At 42.5% G+C, this 12358-nt stretch overlaps 1 protein-coding gene across 5 annotated transcripts in view; it reads left to right on the top strand.

Moving 5' to 3' along the window:
* The window catches only part of MCTP2 (multiple C2 and transmembrane domain containing 2), a 168957-nt gene that overhangs the window by 114509 nt on the left and 42090 nt on the right, over positions 1–12358 (top strand). The window lies entirely within an intron of this gene.

Here is a 12358-nt window from a genome sequence, read left to right as displayed (position 1 = left end):
CCACTTTTCAGCTGTATTCTTTTTTCCCTCTTTGTAGTAAACACCCTGTTTTCAGCTTTCTCATCCACTCAAGCAGAAAGAGTTTCTCCTCCTTTTTATTCAGCAGTGTGGCATTTTCTTCATGCTTGAAATGTCTGGCATGCCATTAAAGGTTGCAAAATCGTTTTGTGGTGGTCCAGAGGGAAAAAAAAGTTTTTGAGTTAAGTGTTTATTAAACCAAATAACAGCCACATCTCCAAGTGTTTGCCTCCCTTTTTGTCTGTGAATTATAAGTTGCTTTAGGGTTCTTTTGATGAAAACACTTCACAGTGTATTTGCACAGATGAGTAAAGTGAGCTGTCGCTACTTGAAAGACGCACAGAGTAAAGACAGAGAAGCTGTCTTTCACCCTGCAGGTTGAGAGGGATCTGGCAGGCACGGTTGAGGAGGAAGAGAGGTTTTTTTTGTTTGTTTTTGTTTTTTTACTTGTGTTGATAATGTACACAGTTGACTCTAAGAGCTTGAAAGGGTGAGGATTAGTGTTTTCCAGTCCATTCTCCAATTGAGATACTAATTTACCTTTCCCTGTGATATAAACAGATATACTGAAACCCAAGGGGAAGAAGGCTCAGTTAATTTTAGTTCTTTCCTCTAGAACATGAAATTCTGGGTTCCTTGGACAATCTGCCACTCTTATGCTTGAGTTGCATGTGCAATAGCTGTGGTTCTGAGACCCATGTCTGTGTGTATTCTGAATGTGAAGGTAAAATGGGACTCTTAGTTGAAGCAGGTGTGTGTGAGTGCACTAGTGGAATTGCATGTTTGTACATACTGGAAATGGAAAAGAAGGTGAACATGCAGGGTGCCAAGTGCCCTGATTCAGCAAGTTACTTAAGCACATGCTTAAAGTTAGGCATATGGTTAAGTAGCTCGGTGAATCTGGCCAAAAACAAACTTGGAGATGTGTCTGTTTTTAGGCTGTGGAGAAATGTAACAATGTTAGCAAGTGAGGGCAACTGAAATATAAGGAAAAAATTAGAAAGTGTGTCTAGGACCAAGGAGCTATAGGTGATGATTCAGGATGCATCTAGAGAGGGGAAAATGGGGTCAGACAGTGAAAAGGACAATTTTCCAAATTCCTCTTTTTACTGTGTGTCATAGATGATATGTCATTTTGAGGGTTGGGGTGGTTGGGAAATTACTGTACAATGTTAAGATAATAGCGAGTAATTTTCCTCTGAAAACAAATTTTAAACCTAACTGATTCAGCATTAGTGTTAATTCTGCCCCCTTCACTATGAATATTTCCAGTGTCTCTGTTCATGGTTTTTAAAGTGCCTTTACCGTGGTCTCGGTGCAAAATAAAAACTGCATCTACAGTTCACACGCAGCTGGTCAAAGACGACTACAAACAATACTCCCATCCTGCCTAGAAACTTCTGCTCTTCCCTCCAAGTTTTTCAACCACTCTTTCCCCAAGCCCATGGAAAAGCCAGGGAAAACAGAGTTTAGGAGTACCCATTGGGTGTTCTTACCTACTCATTGACTAAATGAAAGGTTAATAAAAACCACTATCCTCCCAAAAGCAGCCCAGTTTTAGCTCAGCTTGTTCCACAGGTTTTTTACTGTGTGGCCACTCTGACATTAAACTCAGGAGAGGGGTCTGTATCCCCAAGACATCTCTTGCACCTTTCTTCTGGGTTCTATGCATAATTGGAAGTACAGGAGTTAATTAACATCATTCGACCACAGTTGCTGAGGGTTGGTGTTGTGAATGGCATGTATTTTTTAAAAACTGTTTGTGCATGATTGTCAGGGCTTAGAATATGGCCAGAAACACAGGAAACCTCCACGCTTTCCGGCCCTGGGCTGTGTGCTGCTCTCACACCTCCATTACTGTGTACCGGGAATGTTTTCCCATCAATGTTGACAGGGTTGTGAGTTTGACAAGAGTATTTACTACTTCTGCTGGAGGCAGATTAGAGAAAGAGAGATGGACAGAACTACAGAGAGAGAGGAGGTCACATGGGACCACAGGAGACTGTGAAGAGTGCTGTCTCCTTTTGCATCAATCTATAGGGTAAAATCCTCCCAAGTTAAATCTCAGTGTTTGTCTCCTCTCCCCATGGTGGAATATAAATAACATGTGAGTAGATTTCACATGCATACAAGTGAAAGCAAATTCCTCATCAACACTCAATCTGTTTAGAGTAATAGAATCATAGGGTTAGAAGAGACTGCAATGGTCATCTAGTCTAGCCTCCTGCCAAGATGCAGGATTTGTTGTGTCTAAACCATCTAAGACAGATGGCTCCAACCTCCTTTTGAAAACCTCCAGTGAAGAAGCTTCCACAACCTCCCTAGGCAGTCTGCTCCATTGTCCTACTGTTCTTACAGTTAGGAAATCTAAATCTGCTGTGCTGTAGTTTGAACCCATTGCCTCTTGTCCTGCCCTCTGTGGCAAAAGAGAACAATTTTTCTCCATCTTTTTTATGGCCGCCTTTCATGTATCTGAAGACTGCTATCATATCCCCCCTTAAACTCCTCTTTTCCAAACTAAACATACCCAGTTCTTTCAGCCTTTGTTTATATGGCTTGCATTCCCTCCCTCTGATCATCTTTGTCACTCATTTCTGGAGACCACCTGAGGCCTAACCAGTGCCAAGTACAGCAGTTCTGTCACCTCCCATGACTTGCGTGTTATGCCTCTGTTAATGCAACATACAATTGCATTTGCTTTTTTTTTTTTTTTTGCAACAGCATTGCATTGCTAACTCATGTTGACGTTGTGATCCACAACTCCCAGATCCTTCTTAGCAGTTTCCCCCTAATCTGTATTTGTGCATTTGGTTTTCTTCCCTAAGTGTAGCACCTTACATTTCTCTTTGTTGAATTTCATTTTATTGTCTATAGCCCAGTTCTCCAATTTATCAAAATCCCTCTACATTTTAGCTCTATTCTCCAAAGTATTGGCAGCCCCCTCTAGCTTTGTGTCATCTGCAAACTTGATCATTATGCTCTCTGTATGTACATCCAAGTCATTAATAAGCTGTTAAACAACAGCAGATCCAGAACAGATTTCTGTGGAACCCCACTTGAGACTCTCTCCAGTCCAGCATCATTCCATTAATGGTTTAAACTGATGACTTGTGACTGATTGTGATCAGATTCCCTCACTGCTCACGGTACCTAGTCCTGGCCATCCTGGGGATCAGTTCTGCCAGGTGCTTCACCCTCCTCAGAAGTCTCTCTACCCATCTTCTTCTCTTCTATAGCCTCTCCCTCCCTCTCAAAGCGGCGGCTTCCGGTAGTGACGTGGCCCTCAGCCAGGTCACTTAAGTTCCTCCCCTTCCAGGGAAATCCCAGTCCTTCTGGACCAACTGTTTGGCCAATACCCTGTGTAACTACCCAGTGGCTGTTAGGGGAACCCAGGCCTGCCCTCTATACTCGGTTCCAGGCCAGGGACCCTATAACAGGCAGCCAACTGTCTTAGCCTTTGCTGCTGTTTCCCTGGGCTTCTTGCTACATCACTGTCTCCCACCCTCTCTGTGTATGCCAGCCTTCCAACTCCTTCCTCTCAGGAAGTAACTGCACCCTGCCTTTCCTGCAGTCCTCCTTGCTACTTGCAGCTCCTGGGCTTTATACAGGCCCCTTCTATTCCAGCCCAGCTGCGCCTGCCTCCAATTAGTGGTCTTCTTCTAGCCTATATCTCCCCCCTACTGGCTGCTTAATTGGTCAATTAGGCTTGCCTGGCCTAATTTACCCTCTCAGTGGCTAGTGTGGGGAATATACCCCATCACACTATCTCTACAGTCATTTGCACAGACACTAGGATGAGTACTGTTTGGGATTACATAGGTGTTACGTGAAATCAGAATTTAGTCAGTTGAATTTTGGTGTGTGGAAGATGAGGGGAAAGGTGAAGTTTCAATGACCAAATGAATTTAACTTGGTGAAATTCACCCTTGTGCATAGGGCCAGTACAAGGTCTGTGTACCACTTAAGTGCACAAAACAGGGTGTTAGTGGAACATAACGAGTCTATAAACCTTTGGTTGTCTACATAGTGAATATCACAATCACTGCAGACCCAGAAAAGACACTGATATATTGGCACATAACTAGGAATATCCATATATTTTGACAAGTTGCTCATAGTGAGTGTTAGGGGCTATTTGACTTGAAGTTCTGCATAGATGTTCCTACTGTGTCTTTCTCCATACCAGAGCCAGCAGTTCCACACATTTGAAACTTAGGGGGATGGGTGCGCTTGGGCCCAAACTTCCACCTGAGCTGGAATGTCCTAATATTGCTATGTTTAAGGTGCTAGCTCAAACTCCACTATGCAAGTCTACTTGCACTGGGAGACTCGCTCCCAGCTGCAGTGTGAACATATCCGTAGAGTTTAAGGCCAGAAGGGACTATTAGATCATCTAGTCCAGGGGTCGGCAACCTTTGGCATGCGGCTTGCCAGGGTAAGCACCCTAGCTGGCCGGGTCAGTTTGTTTACCTGCCGTGTCCGCAGGTTCGGCCTATCGCGGCTCCCACTGGCCGCGGTTCGCCGTCCCAGGCCAATGGGGGCGGTGGGAAGTGGCAGCCAGCACATCCCTGGGCCCACGCCGCTGCCCGCCGCCCCCATTGGCCTGGAGCGGCGAACCGCAGCCAGTGGGAGCCACGGTCAGCCGAACCTGCGGACGTGGCAGGTACACAAACCGGCCCGGCCTGCCAGGGTGCTTACCCTGGCAAGCTGCGTGCCAAAGGTTGCCGACCCCTGATCTAGTCTGACCTACTGTACACATCAGCCATTACATTTCATTCAACTACCTCTGTATTGAACCTATTAACTTGTATTTGGCTAAAGCCTGTCTCGCAGAAAGGCATCCAGTCTTGATGTGAAAGACATCAAAACTTCCCTTGGTAATTAGTTCCAATGGTTGATTTTTCTCACTGTTAAAAATTTGTGCCTAAAATTTCTAATTTGAATGTGTCAATATTCAGCTTCTAGCAATTGGTTCTTGTTATGCCGTCATCCATTTAAACATCATTTCCATAGTATGCTACTATTTTTCAGAAATCATTTATTCATTTCTGTCTTCAGCCTGGAATTTTCCGTAGGTGTTTTCTGCTTATGAGCAAATTGATATACACACATGCTCTCAACTTGCTAGTTTTTCCAGCATTAGGCCTATATATGGCTTCATTTTTTAGATGCTGTTTTTCATCTTGTTTAGTTCATATTAAAAAAAGCCCACAAATATGGTTGTGGAAGTTAAGCCCATAAATTAATTGTGAAGTTAATTGCTATTGCTATATATTATACATTTTAAAAATATTTAAAAAGTTAATTTTAATCACAGAATGATTTTTATAAATAAATATGCATCATTGCACTTTGTGATTATGATTTTATGCAACATAATTACACCTTCTATTGACAGTTTTCCGTGCATTAATAGTAATTATGTCATCTAAAGAAATTACAGTAATTGCATTAAGAAAACTATAATCTGGTACAAATTAAAAGAACCTATTGCCTGCCTTTTACTATTGTATTCCTTTTTAAATTTTTCATGGAAGTCAAAGAGACATTTGACTAGAGCCAGGTGCAAACCAAACTCCATAGTATCTTAGGTAACTTCTGACCTCACTGCTGATCTCCTTCAGCTCCTCCCCTCTCTTCCCCACCCCTAGGGTGACCAGACAGCAAGTGTGAAAAATCGGGACGGGGGTGGGGGGTAATAGGCTTCTATACAAGAAAAAGCCTCAAATATTGGGACTGTCCCTATAAAATCGGGACATCTGGTCACCCTACCCACCCCCCATACTGAGCTCTGCCAGTACACCTCAGACTTATTTTAGGCACACCCTACTATTTCAGTCTCGGACTTCTGCTAACCAGGGCTGCTGTTAGGGATAGGGACAGGTAGAAGCTGTTTTCCAAGGCCATGCATAGCTGGTGGTTTAGGCCGGTTGGCCAGCGAATGGCGGTAGGCATAGGCAGAGCTGTGCTGGTTGTTCGTAATTTTTGGCTGAAGTGCAGTATAGGAAGTGTGTGTGGTGGCGATATGTAGCTGCTAAATTTTGCACAGCTCCATGTGTGACATTTTATGCAGATTATTTAATAAATTAGTTTACATATTCACAACTCTTTTACATATTGCTGTAAATGGCAGCTTTAAAATAATTATGGATTTAGTGCTGATGCAGCCCTGATGAATAAACCTCTGTCTATCTACAGGGCAGCAGCAGAACATGTTTTCCACACACATTGCCCTGCCGGCATGTATCAATCCTAATCTGGAGGGACTTCCTCTAGAGCAGTGTTTCCCAAATTTGGGACGCCACTTGTGTAGGGAAAGCCCCTGGCAGGCCGGGGCGGTTTGTTTACCTGCCGCGTCCGTAGGTCTGGCCGATCGCGGCTCCCACTGGCCACGGTTCGCTGCTCCACGCCAATGGGAGCTGCTGGAAGCAGCGCGGGCCGAGGGACGTACTGGCCGCCGCTTCCAGCAGCTCCCATTGGCCTGGAGCGGTGAACCACGCCAGTGGGAGCCGCGATTGGCCAGACCTGCCGATGCGGCAGATAAACAAACCGGCCCGGCCCGCCAGGGGCTTTCCCTACACAAGCGGCGTCCCAAGTTTGGGAAACACTGCTGTAGAGTAATAGTAGTTCAGTTTGCATGGTCCATGAGGTTCTTGGCCTCTCTGCGGAGTCGGCCCCAGTTAGTGCAACGCATGATGGTGAGTTTGTGAACTGGGAGCTAGATGAGAGTCCCACCAAACTCATTTCATAGAGTTTCCACCAACATCCCATTAGATGTGAATAATTTTTAATCCCTGATGAGTTGGGTAGATTTGTACTGGTGACCTAACGGCAAAAGGCTCTGGTATTCATTAGCAACATCCCCTAATTAGCACCAGCAGTACATCATAAATGGAAGCTCGTTTTCTGGAAAGATACATTAATTAAACCAAGTACTCAGCTTTCTGGACTTTATGCAGGGAGGGTCTTTTCTGAACCCACTAGCAATATCTCCCCCACATGGTTCTCAGCCTTCTTCAAACAAAGCCCATCATACGTGTCCCACCCTGTTTTTAAAGGGCCAGTTCTCAATAAGCAAAATACAAACACTAGATATAAAGCAGTGAAACACATTAACGCACAGGGTCAGCCTGGGATGTGGCAGGGAGTTTTCTGCCTTGGGCAGCAAAACCCTGGGCCAGCTAGCTGGCTCTGTTTACACTGGGAGGTGAATTTGGATGTTGTTATGAATATGAACATCACAGCAATTATTCCAGGCTCCCCACCCTAATTTACATGAGTCAGCAACTAGGTTTTAACCCACAACCGTCTCAGACCCAGCACAGATCTCTGCCACATCAGCCTCAGGAGTAACTGGTCGGGGGATGCTATTATCTTTTATGAGAAACAGTCTGTAGAAAAGAGGAAAATTGTATCTAATTGTTGGGTAACACAACTCTCTGTGGACAAGTGCTAGAAAGTTAGGTATCAGGACTCCTGGGTTTAGTTCCTGGGTCTAAAAGCAGTGTGTAGTGGTTAGACAGAATAGAAAAAACAAGGCCCCTATTTTGGTCATTTGAAGGGGTTGAATCTGGGATCTTTTCATTTTAAAAACATGAGCTTCTACTGCTTGAACTAAAGGAAAATTCACATTGCCATGGAGGCAGCAGCAGACTCGTATTGCTCAATATGGGATGTAGCCACTAGAGAGGAACAAATCTCCATGTTGTGTTAGCAAGGGTTGGACAAGCATATAATTTGGTCCATTTAGTCTGAAAGGCAGTATAGGAAAGTATCATGTTAGAGACCTGGTTCTGTTCCCAGCTCTGCCTGCAGTGACCATGTGTAACTTTTTAGTTATCTTCTCTGTAGTGTAGGTGAATGATAGGTGCCTCCTCCAAAGTATTAGGAGGGCTTGGTTAAATAACAGTTGTGAAGTCTGCATAGGTATTAAGAACAGTGAGTAGAAGAGTCCCCCCCCATCAAGATGTGATATTTTATTGGTTGTGCAGGAGTGTGTGTGTGTTATGCGAGATGTGTGACACCAGCCAGGTCTGATGGCACCCAGCAATGGAGAATGTCTGCCTACCATTGTGACCATACAGATGGGAAGAGAGAGTCCTAGTTCTTAAACCACCAGGGACAGTGTGTGTCCAGATCTTGCTGCCAGCTGGAATACAGAAAGTGTCCTTGCTGTCTGTCTAAGTCACTTTCACCTTCCTGCCTGAGCAACAGTTAAAGAGAGACCCTAAACCTCCAGCAAAAGGGTTTTTGTGACTTGTACAAGGTCACACACTGCGTCAACGGCAGAGTGAGGAATAAAGCCCAGAACCCCTGACTCACAAGCCTCTGCTAGAACCATATGATTATCCTTCCTCTTTAGAGCTGAAAGGCTAATTTACGTAAATCATGCTCAATTTAGCCTCACCCAAACTTTAAATGTTAAACATTGTCTTTTAACTATTGTTTATAATGTTGTGACACTTCCAAGTGGCTATTTCCCTATTAACTTTGTCCATGTGTTTTTGCAAGAGCTGGAAATAACATTTGTTTACTTTCCGTGTGTGCGTGTGTCTCATCGTCATCACTATGATTGTCACTGCTGTGTGAATATTAACTGCAGCAGCAGAACTCAGAGAGGTTTCTCAAGCTTTAAACAGTAGCCCTCCATCCCACCTCCACCCTCCCCCCAAAAATTCATAGCTTGAAGTCTCTACAATAAGGTGTATTCTCACTGAGTTTCTTTTGTTGTATATGAGCTTCATCAGAACGTTTGCCTGCATGTCTCCGGTCACATGCATGTAACAGAGCTGCATGCACAAATGTAGATTTTCATATGCAGCAGCGGGAGCATAGTCTAGAGGAAGCAGGATGAAAACCTGGCTTTTATAATGGAGAGAACAGTTTCATGAGAGTATAATAGTTTTAAATAAAGAAGGGCTTAAACAAGCCTATCTGATCCAACCTCACCTCAGACTGCAGGGAAGTTTGGATCTGAATTTTGCAGCCCAAGCCAATCTTTTTGAGGATATAACTGTTGTTTCTCTAAAACTATCAGGAAACCCAAGCAGCACAGGGATTGAGGAAAGCCCTAGGCAGAAACTCTGAAATGAAATGGAGGGGAAGGGGAAGACTGTCTCTTTGGTAGTAACACTGTTTTCCTTTTTCTAATGAAGTTCCCTGTTCAGTGTTTGAAGAAAGCGAGCCTTTTGGTGATTCTTTACTATTTCTATAGATCTATTTCTGATGTTTTAATTGGCCGAATTTCAATCCTCAGTGGCTTTTCAACTATTACTGCCACCACTACTACTTCAGCTAACAATAAAGGAAACTTCAGATTTATGCAAGCAAAGATTTAAGAAATCAAAATATCATTAAAATGGGCTCCACAATAGAATCAATTTAGGACTGGCAGATTCTTAAAGTGCCTTGAAGAAGGACAGCATAAAGCAAAGCACCCTTACGAAATAGATCTATCAAATATTGTTTGGGAGGACAATTAAGGGTTAATTCTCTACTCTTCTGTCTGCCTAACTGTATTGCACTGTGAATTGGACACTTCACCCTTAGCTGTGAATTTCCGTGCCTTTGATGGCTCAAATCCTTAACATGATTCTAACCTATACTCATGTATGTGAATAATAGCAGCGCTTTCTGGGCAGGGCTTTCTAAACTTGCGTGCATCATGTAGAAATTAATCCCTCAGCCCTGGCAGCTTGGGAAATCTTCAGCCCTTGCCTCCCATTTTCCTTATACTTACGTTAAACTGATTTTAAATTAAGCTCGAGGCTTTTTTATATTTGTAATCCAAAAGTTGCAGCCAGAGCCAAACAGCCCAATTCTGACATAGGATAAATGTGTGCACAGCTCCCATTGACTGCGGGTCATCGGGAGCCACGCATGCAGGCTTCCAAAGACAGAGATGAATTCACTGTTGTGGTACAAGGATAGATAACCCCTTAAAACAGATTCTCCCCTCCCCCCCCACTTACTGAGTTGAATTAATAATGTGTATTTTTCATCGGTTTGGCTGTCTAATAACGACACATAAAGTCAGCCCCAAATGTGCAAACATTTTGTCTAATGAAAAGGGTTCTTTAGCGCTTAAACTTGAACCAAACGTGTGTGACAACAGTTCTAACGGGCTTTCTGCTTGAATTGTGACCTGTTGGAGCACTCTGCTCAGTGCTTGCATTTCCAACTAATTTGATATTGCCTTTTTTGTGGTTCAAGCTTTGTCATTTGTTTCTAAGCTGTCATTTTTATTAGTCTCTCTGGCTGATCTTTTTGGGCTCTCGTCAGGTGGTGTGTGTTCTCCATTGTCTGGCTGGTCTTGGCAAGCTGTAGGTCCTTTTATTGCCATATGACGTGGGCGTGCTTGTAGCAGTAGCCTGTAATTATACCCACCACAGGTGACAGTTACAAGAGAGCTTTGGTAATAATTTTAGCTGCCTGATCTGATGTTTATGAAGAGAGAACTCTCTTTGTGGTCTGGTTAGAGTTTGCTATAGTGTATTGTACTTTAGCTGTTTGATTTATGAAGTCTTTTTTTTTTAATCGTACGTGTTAGTCTTTTGAAGTTATGAATCTAATTTTACAGGAGATTATTGTTGGTTTTGTACCATCCCACCCAATTTCTATTTATTTAACATACACTATATGTTCAACAAGATAAAATCGTGATCCAGTCTGTTGCTGGGTTTTACTTGTATGTTCAACACCACTGGATTCTTAGTACTTCCTAGAGTTTTAGCAGATGCATTCCGTCCTTTTAGTTGTTCTAATCACAAATCAGCACAATGAAGCATCTTTCTTGGGATTCAACTAGTTGTCAAGGCCAAGGGTCCAAATTCACTATCCATGTATAAATAAATATATGGAGATATACCTATCTCATAGAGCGGGAAGGTTATCGAGTCCAGACCCTTGCCTTCACTAGCAGAACCAAGTACTGATTTTGCCCCAGCTCCCTAAGTGGCCCCCTGAAGGATTGAACTCACAACCTTGTGTTTAGCAGGCCAATGCTCAAACCACTGAGCTATCCTTCCTTTTCCTATGCAAGATCAGTTCCATTGCTGTCAATGGAGATGCAGAAGCTACTCATGCCAGAAATAGATTTAGCTCATTGTTCTTACTGTCATTGTACAGGTCATCCTTGATTCAATGGATCATACACTCCCCTCATTCTTTGTACAAAATTCCACTGATGTCACTAGGAATTTCCTACAGAAATATAGGGACAAATACAGTGTAATGTGCAATTCTTTTGTCATGAAAGTGCAGTTCTGGATTTGCTAGAGAGGCTTCAAACAAAGTGTTTCTGGAGTATATTTTGATTTTATGAGACAGCAATAATTATAATCTCTGTCATCTGACTAATCTGCAGACAGATAACAAAAATGTACTTGTGACCAATCAAATCAGCTCATCTGATTCTACCGGAAAATCTCTCTCTCTCTCTCTCTTTGCAATTTCAAGGCTTATAACATTTACAGACTCTCTCTTTATTTTTTACTTGTGGACTGCATCACAGAGAGTTAACAGTATTGAATGAATAGAAGTTCATCTTTTAAGTTTTAAGAAAATAAAACCTTTTTAGCACCCTCAGTAAGTACATATACAGTAAAAAATTGAACATTCAATTAAAAATGTGCCATGTTTTGCAAACCCCAAAGGTACTTTTCTTTTTCCAGGATCTGTTGGAATTTTTACTATGTTATTTTAACCCTGTCATCTATCAGAAAACATCTCAGAGCACCAGTAGGTGTTTTTGTTGTACATGAAGAGTATGGACTCACACTGACCTTAATTGATTCTTCCATTAGTCTAGGCATCCTGTAACTGTTAGTTTTATTTTTGTGTCTTCATTTGAAAAACAAACACATTCTTTAGTTTTAACATGAGTATAATCTAAAAGGAAAAAAGGTCTCTAAAAATTGGGCTTTTCACTCTTTTGGACTGATAGAAAAAATAGAGCCAGATTCTCAAGTGGTGGAAATCAGCATAATTCCATTGGCGTCAGTGGTCCTATGCTGAATTACACCAACTGAGGATCTGGCCCTCCATTTTAGAGCAAACTCTTCATCTAGGATTTTTAACTGGTTTTCAAAACTGGGGGAAAATCCTGTAGGTGGCGATAGACTCTCATGGATGATTAAACTCCTGTTTTAATGTTTTTTTGTCAGATTTTTCTGGCAGTTTCTTCTTTTTTTTTTTTTCTTGAACTATTTTATTTTTTATTTCATACACCCATTCAGTACTAATCTAACACTACTTGCAGAAATCTGGAAGAAATATTGTATTTTGAAGGCAATATAACATTTTGGTTTTTTGTGGTGATGATGATAGCTATGGTGATGCA

This window comes from Chrysemys picta, chromosome 10 (assembly GCF_011386835.1).
Source record: "Chrysemys picta bellii isolate R12L10 chromosome 10, ASM1138683v2, whole genome shotgun sequence".
Classification (NCBI taxonomy): Eukaryota; Metazoa; Chordata; order Testudines; family Emydidae; genus Chrysemys; species Chrysemys picta.
The sequence above is the reverse complement of the archived record's forward strand: the minus strand, read 5'-3'. Positions and strand labels throughout refer to the sequence as shown.